Below are 16,154 nucleotides of genomic sequence, written 5' to 3'. Positions count from 1 at the left end.
ATGTTTCCTTTCTTCACAGTATATTGACAGAGTAGAAACTAAGGGGCTACGTCTACACTGGCCACAATTTCCGGAAAAGCCATGCAAATCAGGTAAGTCAGGATAGGGAAATGCGCGGGGGATTTAAATATTCCCCGCGGATTTAAATAAACATGTCCACCGCTTTTTTTCCGGCTTGGGGAAAAGCCGGAAAAAAGCGTCTAGACTGGCGCGATCCTCCGGAATAAAGCCCTTTTCCGGAGGATCTCTTATTCCTACTTCAAAGGAATTCAGCAGTTTCGTTGACGCTGGTAAACCTCATTTTACGAGGCATAACGACTTTTGTTGACAGAGTTCTGTTGACAGAAGGTGTTATTGCATCTAGGGTTGTGTCTAGACTATAGGGTTTTGTCGACAAAGCAGTTTGCTTTGTCGACAGAACTGAATGTAGTCTAGACGCTCTTTGTCGACAGAAGTTTTGTCGACAGTATCTGTCGACAAAACTTCTGTCGACAAAAGCCTGTAGTCTAGACGTACCCTAAGGCTGTACTTGATTATTTATTTCCCACATGCTACATCTGTTTTATAAGGTGACCCTATGGGCGTAGTATTCTTTCATTACTAAATTCAGCACAAGAATCCTACCTATGAAAAATACAGAGGCTGTTCTTTCCTTTTCCTCCCTAAGGAGCAACCTTTGCAAATAGACCTTGTCTGCACTACAGAATTTTGTTGACACAAGTTATGTTGACAATCAGAAAGAGCTATAATAACATTGCTACTGTATGTTCACACTGTACTCCTGTTGGCAGAGCATCCTCCATTCTTGGCGCTCTAGCATTGACATTAAGAGCAGAGTACTATGACTCATGTGTTACGTGAAGGAGAAAGTGAACAAGGAAATGTTACTTTCTCCACCATATTCATGATTTTATAGATCTCTATCATCTTCCTCCATAGCCCTGGTCTATTGTTTCAAAATAATAAATGGAGTGTCCACAATCTGAAGAAGTGGGTTGTGCCCACGAAGGCTCATGATACCATCTACATGTTTTGTTAGTCTCTAATGTGCTTCAGAACCATTCATTTTTTTAAAAAAAAAAATTCACTATGAAGCCCCTTATTTCGAAAAAATGAGCTGGTTATTTTGAAAGCTGTACTCCTGCTTTCCCTGGGGAATAAGATTATTTTGACATGGTAATTTTGGGAGTAGTTATTTTGAATTTAGTTTGAATTTAGTTATTTCAAAATAATTTCCTAGTGTGGACATGCCCTTAGTTGTCTCTTTTCCAAGCTGAAAAGTTTCAGTCTTATTAATCTCACCTCACAGAGAAGCTGTTCCCTATTCTTAATTATTTTTGTTGCCCCTCTTGGTACCTTGGTACCTTTTTCAATTTAAATATTTTTGTTAAATGGGGGCAATTAGAACTGTATAGAGGACTAAAAAAGAAACAAGTTAGTTTAAAAATGTTGTAGGACTTCAGAATATACATGCTAATAGATGAGAGCAGTTAGAAATTTTCAAAAGAAGTAATAATGTCACTTGATAATCTAGGATTAAAACCTGCTTGTCAGATACATTCAAGTAGTTCCACTGATTTCAATAGGACTGTTTGTGTGAGTCAGATAAAGGAGATTTGGCCGTAAAATTTTGGGCCAGATCCTACCAGCTGGTATAATTCCACTGACTTTAATGCTTCTTACCAAATGAGAATCTGACCCATTGGCACCTCTCTCACTCAATTAGAATCACATTCTAGACCCAGTGTGTCAAAGTCATTTGGTGGCAAAGATAAAATTACATTTTTAATTATGTGTGAGCTAAATCTCCAAATTAGGGCCATATTCCAAACTTGATCCCTCAGAAATCTTTCATTGATAACTGGGGGCACATTTCATTTGGCCTTTCAAGATCCTCCTCCTGTAACTATTTGATTTGCCCATGCAATTGCTGCCACTGAACAAAATAGTTACATAATTGCATGCCCCCATTTAATTGAGATTGGTGCGAATATTGGATTAACTGGTGATTCCCTGAATTCCTAGAGCTTGTCTACACAGAGAGATTGACGGGCGCAGCTATTACAGAGTAAGCTATGTTGTGATAGATATTTCAGAATACATCTTTTGTGGACATTCTATTCTGAAATAAAAGTCTCTATTTCAGAACCATTGCTGTGCTTTGTGTAAAGTGACTTATTTTGGAATAGCATCCTCGTAGGGAGCTATTTTGGGATAGCTTTTTTGGGGGGATAGCTATTCATGGTCAATTTACTTGTATTGGTGAGCTCTTAGTGACTGTGTTGATTAGCAATGCACTTGAACGAACGTACATTTAAGTTATATTATTTCTGTGATAGGATAAAAGACTTCACCTTTTAAAGAAAAGCAGGCTCTCTTTATGCCTGTCTTTTAGTTTACAGCATGTACCAGAACTGTGCTGTAGGATTACTTTTGCCCAGCTGCAGTCCACCCCTAGAAAGAAGCTGTATTCATCCTAACGGCAGGATTTCTATTAACACAGCAGTTACACTGTCATTTGGGCAAAAAGCCAAAGTCAAAACACTGCTTCACTGGCTCTGCCGCTGTCCTGATGTCACATCCCCTCCTTTAGCGCCCCTGAACATACTCAGATGAAGCAGCCAGTTGTTAGCTAGAGGCAGCCGCTCTCCACAGAAACAAGAGATATGAGCCATACGTGGAAGACCAGCATAAAAGCTCTATTTGTGTTCATTTAGGAGTCAAGGGTTGGTGTTAACTCCAAGCAGACAAGACTAATGTTGATTGCTCTCTGTGAGGCTTTAGAAAGATTGTCCATCTTCCGAGTCTCTTAAACTGCTCATGTGAACTAATCTGTAAACAACTGGACAGGCCACTTTTCACACTTTTGAGAGGTTCCTCCAAAATCTCATATTGAAATCTCCCTCCCTTCCCCCAGAACTAGGGCACAGATTCTCAAAGGTGCCTACCTCCCACTGAAATAACTGATTTACATTCCTAAATATCTTTGGGGATTGAGCCCAAGTGCCAAAATGTGGCCATACTATGCATGTTGCAAATACCTTAGATAAGATTAGATGGAGCTAAAAGGTAGAGGGAACTTCAGTGAGTTATTTTAAATATACTTCTTGAAAAGGTAATTGGGAAGTGACATTAAGTCAGTAGGGAAACACTCAGATACATCTTCCATTACAACGCACGTTCTACTGTTCAGTTCATGATCAGAGTACGGAGAGTACACATATAGTATTGATCAATAACTGGGTTATGCTTAATGATGATGGTTCAAATATTTAGGTGGGAAGTCTAGTGTGAGTTTTGCTTCAGAAAATGAGTTTGTGCATTTCTTTAAAAAAGTGTTGAGCACTAAGGCAATGAGAGTTAGCATGTTTGTTTGTTCAGCATCACAGAGCCATAGATGCTACTTACACGAGATGAGGGGATGTATTTTATTGGGGAAAAATCACTGAAATTCAGCGCTTCCCCACATGATTTGGAATGCATTTAAACAGAACTGCATTCAAATTCAAGTGCAGCTGGTCACAAATAGAGATTCGTACAAGGTGCTCCACTTAGGAAGGAGCAATCTATTTCACACATACAGAACTGGAAGCAACTGTCTAGGAAGCAGTACTGCAGAAAGGAATCTAGGGCTCATAGTGGACCACAAGCTAAATATGAATCAACAGTCTGACTCTGTTGCAAAAAAACCAAACATGATTCTGGGATGCATTAACAGGATTCCTGTAGCACCTAATAGACTAACAGAAGTATTGGAGCATAAGCTGACGAAGTGGGTCTTTGCCCATGAAAGCTTATGCTCCAGTACCTCTGTTAGTCTATAAGGTGCTACAGGAATCTTTGTCGCTTTTGCAGATCCAGGCTAACATGGCTACCCCTCTGATAATTAACAGGATTGTTGTGAACAAGACACGAGGAGTCATTCTGAACTCTGCACTGATTAGGCCTCAATTGGAGTATTGTGTCCAGTCCAGAGAAGACTGAAAAGGAACATGATAGCATTTTTCAGGTATCTAAAAGGGTGTCACAGGGAGGAGGGGAGAAAATTGTTCTCCTTGGCCTCTGATGATAGGACAAGAAGCAATGGGCATAAACTGCAGCAAGGGAGGTTTAGGTTGGACATTAGGAAAAACTTCCTAATTGTCAGGGTGGTTAAGCACTGGAATAAATTGCCTAGGGAGGTTGTGGAATCTGCATCACTGGAGATATTTAAGAGCGGGTTAGACAGACCTCTATCAGGGACAATCTAGATCAGTGGTCCCCAACCTTTAGAGGCTCCTGGGCGCCGGGGCCGGGGCCGGGGCCGGCTGAGTGCCTTGTGCCGTGGGCCCGGGGTCGGCGCCACCACCCGAGCCGCGCGCCCGCATGTGCCCTGGGGCTAGGGCCGCCCAAGCGCCGCGCACCAGGCACCGGTGCGTGTCGCACGTCTGGGGTCGGCTCCTCCAGTGCGCCGGGGGCGGGGCTGGCCCAGGTTGACGGCAGGCGCACACAAATGCCGTGGTGGGCGCTATGGAGCCCGCGGGCACCGCGTTGGGGACCACTGATCTAGATGTTCCTGCCATGAGGTCAGGGGACTGGGAATTGATGGCATCTCAAGGTCCCTTCCAGTTCTAGTATTCTATGATTCTAAGGTACATGTACACACATGTAATAACAAGTGAGAGCTATTGAAGGACTATGTAGCAACAAGGAAAAAAACTTTATTTCATTCATCCCTGTAAGTCTGGGCAATGTTATGCTAGTGTTTCTAATTATCACAGTAGTTTTACATGCATGCATAGGGAAGTAATCAGATCCTTCTCGGATCTTGGGAAGACTGATACAGGCAAGAAAACAAGAGTCATTACAGGATTTATTTGATATAACAAGAAGGTTTAGCTCTCACATAAAACATTAATGAGGTAGCGGGATGTAGGTGTCGCCGAGTTACCTGATTTATTTTTATATTACCATGGTTCTAGGGCAGAGCAGGCCTGCAGTCACAACTGCCAAAAGGTGCCCAGTAGAGAATCTGTTCCCCAAAAGTGTGATTAGAGACCCCCAAAGCTGGCACAGTGCCCAGGCTCTATTCAGACACCAAGGGAGTCAGTGACTGGATTCCTTCATAGAAGCCTAATGAGTGGATGTGTAACTATTGACAAGTGGATTTGTACCTGGGGCTTCTGGAATTTAGCACAAGAGTCTCTACAGCTTGAGCTACATAGCCAGCTCCTTCACAGATTAGACTGTAGAGCTCACTCATTCTTTTCTCTACCTATAAGTGGGCTAAATGTTACTACATGGGAACGTGTACCACACCCAGTATGGGTTACAGATGCTTAAGCAGAGTTACTACAAATGGAAAAATCACAGACCTTATTGAAGCTGTTGGGCATGTTAGCCACCTCTCTTTCAAACAAGATGCGGGAACAAAGAAATTCTTCTTTGTTTAGTGATATCTGAAACAATAGAAGCAACTAAATTGCACGCAAGTCCTGGGCAGAGGATGGGCATGTGGGCTGAGCATTTCTCTCTGGGCTAAGCCAAACACAAGGCCTGGAGAACTGGTTGGCTTGCCACTGTGTGAAAGGAACCAGAAAGCAGCAAGGAGTAAGCAACACATACAGTGTAAGTGTAACCCTGGGAAGAACCCAAAAAAGAGAGGGGTCTTTTTGGGCAAAGTGCTGGCTGGAAAGGCAAGCTTGGAAACTATCTCCAGTTTACTGTGTTTAGGGAGACAAGTCTTGGTGTATATTCTCTGTAAACAAATGAGATTTTACCTCAGAAATTCCTGTCCCTATCATCAATTGTTTTCTGCTAACAGAAACAACTCAGCAAGACCCCAAATACTGGCCAATCACTTGGGCCAACGGGCAACAGTCCTTTCATGCTAATCCAGGCTGCAAGAACAATGTGAAAAACAGGCCACTGGGTTCCTTTCTGGAAAGCCCACCCCTTGAGCTGAAGACAAAATTAGACTTTGGTCATCTTAGAACCAACCTCTGCAGTTAATCCTGTCCCTCATCTACATAATATACTGGAACCATCCCATGTGAAGAATTACCATTGTGACCCACAGAGAAACATCAGGTGTATCACAGTAACCATAGCCAATGGGTTTGATTGATCATGATATTTCCATTTCATCTTTCCATTCCCACATGTGAAAAAGTTCATTTCAATGAAGGTGTGAAGAACTACTATGAGTGTGGAACTGTGTCTATATTTTGGTAATGTTGCTACATAGGTGATGGGAGATGTGCTATAATTACTTATAATTCTATGAATGTCAGGAAATTGAATCTGGGAGAGAAGTTAATTGATGGATAGGTGAAGCCATGTCATGTCTAACTTGGATGTAAATATTCTCTGTTGGATCACAGAAGGCTTATTCAGTAAACACATGAGGCTTTTAAAGGGTAGCGCTGAGAAGAACCCATTAGTATTTTTCCTTAAAGAAGAAACCGCCTTTTCTCCCTGGGGAGAACATAGGGTTATGACAAACTAAGGAGAAGAACATCCCACTCTAGCTGTCAGATCTGAATGTCATCTCCTGCCCTTCTGACTGGCATGCCTAAGAAACTGGTGGTCTTTGTGCCTGCGGGGAATTAAGTCTGACTACTGTAATGTTAAAATCTCAAGTGATGCAGACAAGCATGAGTCAGCCTGTATGTCACAGTAGGTTTATAATGCTGAAGAAGAAATTTACTCTTGAACATACTTTAATTGACACACCAGATTTATATACATGGAAAGGATAGCTTTCAAAATAAAAGATGACAGACTATTTCAACAACAGCTGGTCTAATTCCTTGGAACTATACTAGCAGATGTAAACAGTTATGTTATGTACTATATTGGTAAATATCATTTCTTCCCTTGTTTCATTTTTTCTAAATATATACATGTATTTCATAATATAGCTACACCTGGTCAAGATGTTAAATGTAAAAACTCTGCTCATTATGGGAGATTCGCCACTGACTTCATTAGCCCTGGGATTTCACCCAGGAAGTCTGTACATTTATTTTGAGATTTTAGTAATAATATACACTCTCAGATTGAAGCTAGAGTGTTTTTCCCCATCAGAAAAAACTGTGACTTAAATATTCTGACTTTCTTATCTTTCTTTCTCTCTCCATTTTTCTAATTTCTGTTTCTTCCCATCAACACCTCCTCCAGCACTGCCGAGTAATGATTACTGGTGAACTACTGCTTCTATTTCCGCTCAGTGATCCAAAAAACAGCAAGCTTAGAGAGTCCTGTCATGTTCCATACTAGACCCAGTGGTTTAAGCCACTGGTACCCAAACGCTTTCAATCATGTTCCTCTGCACATCCAGTTCGAGTCCCCCTGGGAGCTAGGGTAGAGGTTAGGAGCATAGATACCAATTCCATGAGTGCTCCAGGAATGGAGCACCCACAGAAAAATATAATGGGTGCTCAGTACTCACTGACAGGCCCACAGATCAGCTCCTTCCCCTCCCCACCAGCCCTCCTGCTCACCAGTGACTCTGCTGATCAGCTCTTCTCACACCCTTCCAGAGCAGTTGGCCTCTGGGTGTGAGGGGTAAATGGAGCATATGGTGGAGCTAAACTGTGCTCCAGGAGGGGGAGGGGTGAATGGGGCAGGACAGGCTTGGAGAAGGATGGGGAAGTGAACAGAATTTCTCTCATCTGAGCCTTCCCTGAAAGCTGCTGCAGGTTCTGACAGGGACCTGGACTTTTAGTGTCTGGGGGGCTGGGACTGTGGCTGGAACAGACCTAGGGGCAGAGTGGGGCTGGATCTGGGCCAGTTGTGCCTGCATTCTTGTAGTTTGGAGACCATTGGTTTAAGCCCTTCTTTATAGAGCTCCCACGGATTCCTGCAGAATGCTTACCTGGCCCAAGCTGTGCTCCTTTGGGCTTGGATCCTGACTCCATAGGTGCTGGAACTAGGGGTGCTGCAGCACCCCCTGGCTTGAAGTGGTTTCCATTATATACATGGTTTACAGAGTGGCTCAATGGCGCTCAGCGCTCCCATTATACAAATTGTTCCACTTCTAGAGCCCTCTGCCTGCAGCTACTGAAGCCAACTAAAACACCTGCTTATTTCACTTTGTGAACTTTCATGCTTTGTACAGTGGTCTAAGGTGCAGGATTAGGCCCTTAGACCACTGTACAAAGCATAGAATGCTTGTAAAGTAAGGAAAAAAGCCTTAATAACAATAGGTCATCAACAGACCATCCTAAAGCCTGCTCCATGCAGCTATGTAAAAAAGGTGGATTTTGATGTATGCCTGGGAGTTAAAAATTGCTAGAGAAGAGATAATTGCATCCTTTTGCATAGTCCATCAAAATGACTTTTACAAAACCACATGCAGGCTCCAAACCATTATGGATTTGTGTATGCAGATTTTGTTTGTCAGCTGCTTTATGGTAAGTAACAGAAAAATGTCAAGAGACATAGTGTGACTGTGTTCCATTAGCACTTATTTATTTACCCTACTGTTGAGGAGAGGAATCCATTGAAATAAATCCCTGCTAGAGCAGTCGACCAGTTAAACAGGAATGTGCTGCCCACTCACCCATAAAACACTAATTATTGCGGCAGTACCTCTCAAATGAATCCCTGCTAACAGGAAACCATTATGAAACTCATCAATTTTTAGTGCAACTCAATCAGACTGCACACAGTCAAATAAATGTATATTGAAATGCTTAATAAATACAATTTTTCAATGGTGTTGCACTGTTGTCTGCGCAAATCCACTTTGACTGAGGGCTCAGTGATTTTGCAATTCATATGAAGGACATATAGCCCAGGAATCTGTTTTCTGCTTATTGCATTTTGGATATAGGGGTAGCTCCAGAGAGAGAACAAGAAGAATTCTGTAGAGTCCTTTTTCCTTGAGACCTAATGTTATTCTTTAATATCCATGTTTTTCACAGGTAGATAATAACATCCCCCAAAATATAAAAAAAACTTGTAATAGTAGTTCATGCTTAAGATGCATACATGAAAATATGTACTGTCACATTAATTTCTTTTTAGTTACATCCAGATGCAATCAAATCTTTTGTAGAATGTACGTTTGCCACAAGGCATGAAAAATTGATTGTGCAAATTTCTGTCTCCTAGAATTCATATGGAGGTTTTCTAAAATTGTTCTGTAATAATCAAGGAAAAGACATAGGCTAACTGAGGGACAAGGCTCTATGTACATTTTCATGAAACACTGGAATATGTATGTTTTAAAATGTTGTATACTGACAACTTTGTACACATCTTAGATCTTCTACATCAGCCAAGAAACTCTCCTCTGGAGTTATGAGAGAATTGCAGAAATCCATTCGCAGACAGATCACACTATTGTAAGACAAGGTGGGTGAGATATCATCTTTCATTGGACCAACTTCTCAGGGTGAGAGTCTATCGTGAACGGTTAAGTTTAGCTGGCTGATGAGCTAAAAATACTCATTAAACTTTCAATTTTCATTTTTGGTGGAGAAACAGGTATACATTACTGAGTTACACCTCAGCTCCATGGAGAAATGTGCCTCTGTGTACTACTGAACACTGAGTACAAGGCAAAGGGGGCATGTAGTGTATTCCTAACCCACGGCACATCAAAGAGATTCCATGTCCTGGGTTTGATGACTCTCTATCCAGAAAGAGTAGGGGACAAAAATCCTGGGCATTGACAAATGAGGGCCACAGGTAGAGCTGTGTCAGTGGCATTACCAGGTCAGTAGGTATGGTTTTTGGTGCCAGGGAACCAGGCAATTGTGATAAAGTATGTATGGTGTGTTAGGTTGTGTTAATCTTCCGAAAGTGAAAGACCATATGCAACACTGTGCAGAAATATTGTTGGCCAGGGTGTCTTCAAAGTCCATTGGTTATCTCTCCTCCCACAGAACTTAGGGTGACTAGACTTGCTGTTCATGCTGGGATTCATAGTTAGGGGTCATCCATGCTAACCATAAGAGAGAATTACTGTCCCCTATCTCATTCTTGATGGAAGCCACATGACTGACAATGACCCTACATCTGACATTGTCTGGAAATCAAGCGCCATGTGACAGATCAGCTGGTCGCAACATAGACCGAACATTGTAGCTTTTCCCTTACGATTGTGCATGCCAGGACTTCAAGAAACATTGCTGAAGTCATGGTGATATTCATAATAACTGACTTAGTGCTGGGCAGAACAGCATGTAGAATGGTGAAAGCCTGAGGTTGGTTAATACTGGGGACAAAATATGTGCCCCTATAAGCTCATGCAGCCCTGATTTCAGTTTATGGTATTTAAATTTTGAAGTACACATGTTTGGTGGCACTGGGACTCCATGCTCATGTGTGCTGCAGTCCCACAGGCATCATATCTACTGACAAACTTTGGGTGACTGCAGTTTTTGTGGTTGCCCTCAGAGACCGATGTGTTTTTATAACAGTATTATTTACTCTTCATGCTTTAGTAACAACTCCAGATAGCTATGTGGAACTAAGCCACAGACTATGTGCTACATTTTGGTTTGCCTGTCTGCATGGTATAGTTTGTTTGGAGAGCTATTGTTAAGTAAGCAATAGCTGGTTGTGATGTTACTGCCTATTTGGGAGCTGAGTAAGTCTGCAATGGTTGTAAGGTATTTTCCATTCTCCTTGTTTCCTATATATAGCTGTCTTCTATTAATCTTCCTGTGTGGGCATGGATTTTCCTATCTTGTTAGGGTTTCTTTGTCCAGAAATTTACCTCTAAACATCCTTTTCCTCTTTTTCTGTCAGAGGACTTAACAGACTTATCTTATGATGAAATGTGTCTGTATATGGCTGTAACAGACAACAAATATTTCCTGGTCTTCCATTTTGTGTGGCCAGATGGGCCTTTTATGGACATGCTGCTGTTGCCCACACACAGCAAATAGGCTTGACTGTTGGGACAGCTGATTCAGAAATTCTGGGCTTCTACAGTCCCCTTTGATTCAATGAAGGGGTCGTTGCTCAGCTCCTTTGAAAATCAAAGGCTTTGTGATTTCATGTATATGAAAAACTTCTATTCTCATGCTGGTCCTATTTTTGATGTTGCCACTTGATTGTTGCAGAACTCTTGAGTGTTACTTAAAGGTGCTTAAAGGTTGCTTTCACATAGGCAGGCCAGCTGCCTTTTTTGAGTTTCAAATACCTGCAAGTGCTGATTCCTCCCACCCTGTTTCTCCACTCTCAGTCCCTGAGAAGGCAGTGACTAATGATCATAGGAGATTCTGCACAAGATTTTCTTTTTCTCCCATTTTACAAGAAGCCACTCTGCATGATACTAGGGTTTTGGCCGGTACAGGAAGCAAGAGTTACCCTTAAGTGCTTACTTAAAAGGCATATATTTTAGTGTCTTATATTTTTTTCAATCTATACACACCAGCGAGCTATAAATGATGGGTAAATACCTCAAACAAGAATAAAGAGGTTTGCTGAGTAGTGATAAATAATAAATTACGTTGGAAAAACACATCTGCTTTTATTTATTTATTTATTTGGCCAGGCACAATTTCCACAAGATTCTGATAAGGGTGCCACCATTATCTTTTCATGACTGCGGCCCTAGGAACTTGTTCAGCCCACAGCAAGAGCCTTTTATGTATCTACTAATGTGTTGATTCACAGAGCCTGAACAAGGCTGCTGATCTGAATAGTAATCAGATTCTAGCGTACGCTGTCTCTTTACAAGAACCATGGACATTAATAACGTCTCAGGGGAGTGGCTGCAGCTGTAATAAAGAAAAGATCCGCAATGTTTGCACAGCTCTCTTCATTCATTTTGCTATGTAGTGAAGTGGGATAATAAGGCCTTTACAAAATTTAGATGACACACTTGTGGGGATTTCTTTTCTTGCAAAAAAAGTAACAAACATGTTCCTGCCCAGTTATGATTTAACGACATTGATCTTTCTAAAAACTGATCCAAGATTGCCCTTATATGAAAGTCCAAGCACAAAAGTCATCTTTGAAAATGACTTAAGGGAATTTGATTTCTAGTTATGGAGCAGGCAAAATACTATGTTGCAAACATCCAAATTTTAACTGTTAGTCCACAATGAAAACCAATGCTGAAAACCAACTCAGGAAAATTAACTCTCTTATGCAAATTAAATTAAGATAAGAGAATTCAACTGTTATAAAACACCGATAATTAATTAAAGGAAGTGGTTATATAGCAAGACTGTAAAAAAAAAAAAAAAAACCATTAAAAGGATTCCTTCAACTTTTTTTTTTTTAAAATCACATCTTTCTGAAATTAGCTTAGCTACTTACAAATAACACCAGCTAAGAGTCGTATGAAAGAAATTAGGGGGAAAAAAAATCTCATTTTATTTTGTGGATTTAACAGCACTGTAGATTGCCACATCTTACTCACTTCCATGAAGTTAGTAAGCTTCATTGTTTCCCTATGGAGGAGGAGGTCAGTTAGAGACACATCCTGCAAAAAAAATATAGGTGACTAACTCTGGGACTTCAGGTGATAATTCACGTTTGTAAAGCTGAGTGTGTAAGTGTTCTCCGGGGAGCTCTTAAATACCTTTACTGATCTGGGCCCTTATGGCTACATGGGGCCCAAATGAAGTCAGATATAACCTCCACCATCACCTTCCCTTGATGTCAGTGGAGCTCCTTAAAGGCACAGTAGGCAAACCATGTGGAGCTCATTGAAGGACTGGGATCGTCACCACCCAAAGGCAGCTAATGAAGATGCTGAGGTTCTCACAGACCACACAGTTCCTTCCTATGGCACACAGTGGATTGTCTAGTCCTGCTTTTCTTTTTCAATATGTAATTTAATGTAGGACTTGTTAGTGTTATTAAGTATGCGGAATACCATACACAGCCTATACAGCATGGATGACAACATTACAATCAACAGTAAACTTTTTTCCCATTGCTTGGCCTTTGAGTATTTAAATTCACAACTGTAACACTGAATGAGCATATGTTATATATTTTAATTTCCCCATATCCTTTCCCATTGAAATGATGGGGATAAAGGAAGAATTCAGGCCTTTCAGTGTTAGGACGCTTGCAAGCTTCTTGATCCAGAACTATGAGGCTTTTATAGTCTACAAGTTCCATTGGCTTCAATACAGGGGATCGTGCACTGATTATCAGGACTTGAAAAGGAGCCTCTTGACACGATAAATGCCTCTCCCCTGGGTCAGTACAACATTATAGTTACAAATGTAAACAAACACAAACATTAACAGCTCTTTACAGGGCTGGCAACTCTTGTGATTTTTTTTTCCATGGGTCTCAAGGCAATTGATTTTTTTTTTTTTCTTAACGCATCAGCTCCTACCGTAGAGGTGGGCAAATACTGGCTGGGAATCAGTCCTCCAGGGTTAGCTCTTGGGAGGCCCTCACTGCTATATGTACCTGCACAGCTCCAGTTGGCTTCAGATCACCTTTCTTGCCAACGGCAGCTGTAGGAAGTGGTGTCCTGGTCCATGCCACTTCCCACTGCTTCCACGGCAATCCATGGCCAACAAGCGCTGTGATTGCTGGGACCTGCAGCCATCCAGGTAAATATAGCAGTGGTGACCCGCGAAGGGCTAACTCTGATGAACTTCTGCCGTGTTACTGCCCACCGCTGCCCTAGAGTTATGCGAGTGTAGTGGCAGGCACTCACTCCCCAACTTCATGTGGAATTGCAGTTACCTCTCTGCCTCGGCTTCCCCTAACAGGCTTTCAGTAAGGATGGAACACAGTCAACCAGGCCCTCTTGGGGTCTGGTTTATTTAGTCAACCACTGAACATGGTGCATGAAGAACCTTTCTCTTTTTCTATAAACCCCCAGGCTTCTCCAGTGCTTGAAGATCTATTCTCTCTCTCTCTCTCTCTCTCTCTCTCTCTCTCTTGCTGAGTCTGGTATCTCTCAGGCTTACCCTTCCTGGAGAGCATTTTAAGCTCTCTCTTCAGGTGTTTTCTCTCTTTGTATTCTTGGGGCTACTTGGCTCTCCAGGACATCATCACTGGAAAAAAGAATCTTTTCTAGGCTCCTGCCTCATAACCCTTTATAAAGCCCATCTGTTCCTTAATTAACAGACTGCTATCCAGTTACTTGTCCAAATAACTATCCCCAGGTGGAGCTGGGATGGCTCATTCTCCTCAGTGGAGTAAGTGTCAGGGAGAGGGCCTGCACCTGGAGCAGTGAGACTCAGCTTTCATTTGAAAAAAAAAAATTGAGTCTCTAGCCCTTGTGGCTGTGGATAAAAAGCTTGACTCTGTGACCCTGAAAGCTCAGAAAGTAAAAGGCAAATAAAGAGAACCTACATTTTTGTTATATTTTTTAATTCTCCTGTTTGGCAGGCCAAATTCTGATTTTGAGGGCCTGACTTGTAATATTTGGATATTTTTACTTGACGACGGTGTCATATTAATATTCCCCATTGTAAATACATGAAGGGTATACATTTAGCAGGCTAGCTGGCAATCGGCAATATGTGTGCACATGTTAATGACTTCATACATTTGCCTGACGACATCAAAAAGGTAAATGACAAAGAACTTGTAATTGTAAAACTTTCAGTAATTGCATTGCTGGGACTTGCTTGTTTTTGTTTCATAGGGAATAAGATTAAAAATGGAGTGTCTTTCACATTAATGTGTTACTTTATGGCTGTGGCCTTCTGCTGCAGAACTGTGATGGGTCTGGGATCAAAATAGCTGCACAAGCCATTGCAGGCTTGAAAAATGGACTCAGCTAAATATGGGTGCACAGAATTAAGAAATGCTCTATCTGTGCATGTCATTAGAAAGTCAGAGGAGGAGGGAGGAGAAGGAAGGGGCGGCGTCATCCTCAGTGATTTCTTGTCGTTGTCAACAGCCGATACAGTGAACAATGGGATCCCTTCTCTGATGGGTGCTGGTGGATAATGTTTGCTTTTGTTCCTTCTTCCATTCATTCATTCAGGCCTGACCCTAGTTCAAGCGGTTTGTTTTAACAACTTCGACTATAGCAGTAACAGCAGCAGGATAGCCAGGTTTTGCTGAGTGTGGAATTTGATGATATGGCTATACAGTAGGACCCTTCTATCAAAATATAATTATTGTCTCCAGAGCGGGGGGTGGGAAGGAAGATGGGAGAATGATCGCCTTCTCTACAAAATAGACACATTTAAAAAGAATGGTAAAGGAGAGGCTGCTATATTAATTGGGGGATTAAAGGATTTCTAGGTAGAATGGCGCAGAAGGCTAATTTTAATGAAAAGCTAGAAGGGATACCATGTCTTAGATCAGGGAATAGGAAACAAACCAAGAGAAGGCTAATTCTTTTCTACTTCCAGTGGAGTCTTTATAAGATGTCACTGAATTCTAAGTTTTCACTTGCATTTTTTTTAAATCCACTTTCTTATGAAATGATGTGCTGTTTATCTGAGGTAAAAATGGAGGCCTACAGCATATTGAAGAAAAATGTAAGGCAGAAGAAAAGATCTACAGGAGCTTTTAGGCACACTCAGATTTGCAGCAACAGCAACTCTTGGCATACGGGGCTTATAAACTTCCACTAGTGTCAGGCACCATGGTCCTTCATCAGGGCAAATGTCTAAAGAAATGAGGGGAATCCTGCAGCTCCTTGGGATTACACAACAGCTGTACTACTTCTCCAGCTCCACCTCCCCCACAAGTAACACTGTTTTACTGATAACTTTATGTGAGGAATAAACAAATGGGAGCAGAAGAATTTCTCTAACAAACTTACTGAAAAGGATCTGAAAAGCAGAAACCGAGGAAGAATAAGCAAATGTCCATGTAAACAGATTGTTTCTAAACAAAATGAGGAATGTTCAACTGAGCCCCGCTTGCTGCTCAAGTTGGCACAATCTGCATTCTTTGATGTTGGTTTCAAGTTAATTAACTAACAAGGGGAGGCTTTTTGGTTTTGTTCAAGAAAGGTCATTACTATGGATCCTTATGACTTTGAGGCACTCTCCATAGGGCAACATACAGAGCGCAAGCATTCATGCTGATGTTCTGAGATCCAGCCACGGTTGGGGATGAGGCTGTGTTGATTACTTTCCTGCAGAATCTGACAGGAACAATAGTTTCAAGGTGGACTTGCTCATGTGTTCTAGAGAGATCTCAGAGAATGATGATAGGCAATTGATCATTGTTCTCTCCCATGTCACTGCTTTTGTTCAATGGGAGCTGGA

The 16,154-nt window shown here is 41.7% G+C and overlaps 1 protein-coding gene across 3 annotated transcripts in view; it reads left to right on the top strand.

Moving 5' to 3' along the window:
• The window catches only part of AFF3 (ALF transcription elongation factor 3), a 561,437-nt gene that overhangs the window by 21,664 nt on the left and 523,619 nt on the right, over nt 1-16,154 (top strand). Inside the window, exons 4-5 of one of the 3 annotated variants that reach the window (XM_075916945.1) lie at nt 20-92; nt 5,804-9,342. The gene's annotated coding sequence lies outside the window, so the exon portion shown is untranslated. Of the gene's footprint in view, nt 1-19; nt 93-2,926; nt 4,010-5,803; nt 9,343-16,154 lie in introns of those variants that run through there. The other 2 variants (XM_075916939.1, XM_075916954.1) reach the window with 2 other exon arrangements.

The sequence above is a fragment of the Pelodiscus sinensis genome, chromosome 1 (genome assembly GCF_049634645.1).
Source record: "Pelodiscus sinensis isolate JC-2024 chromosome 1, ASM4963464v1, whole genome shotgun sequence".
Taxonomy (NCBI): Eukaryota; Metazoa; Chordata; order Testudines; family Trionychidae; genus Pelodiscus; species Pelodiscus sinensis.
Note: the sequence above shows the minus strand (reverse complement) of the source record. Positions and strands in the feature narration are given on the sequence as shown.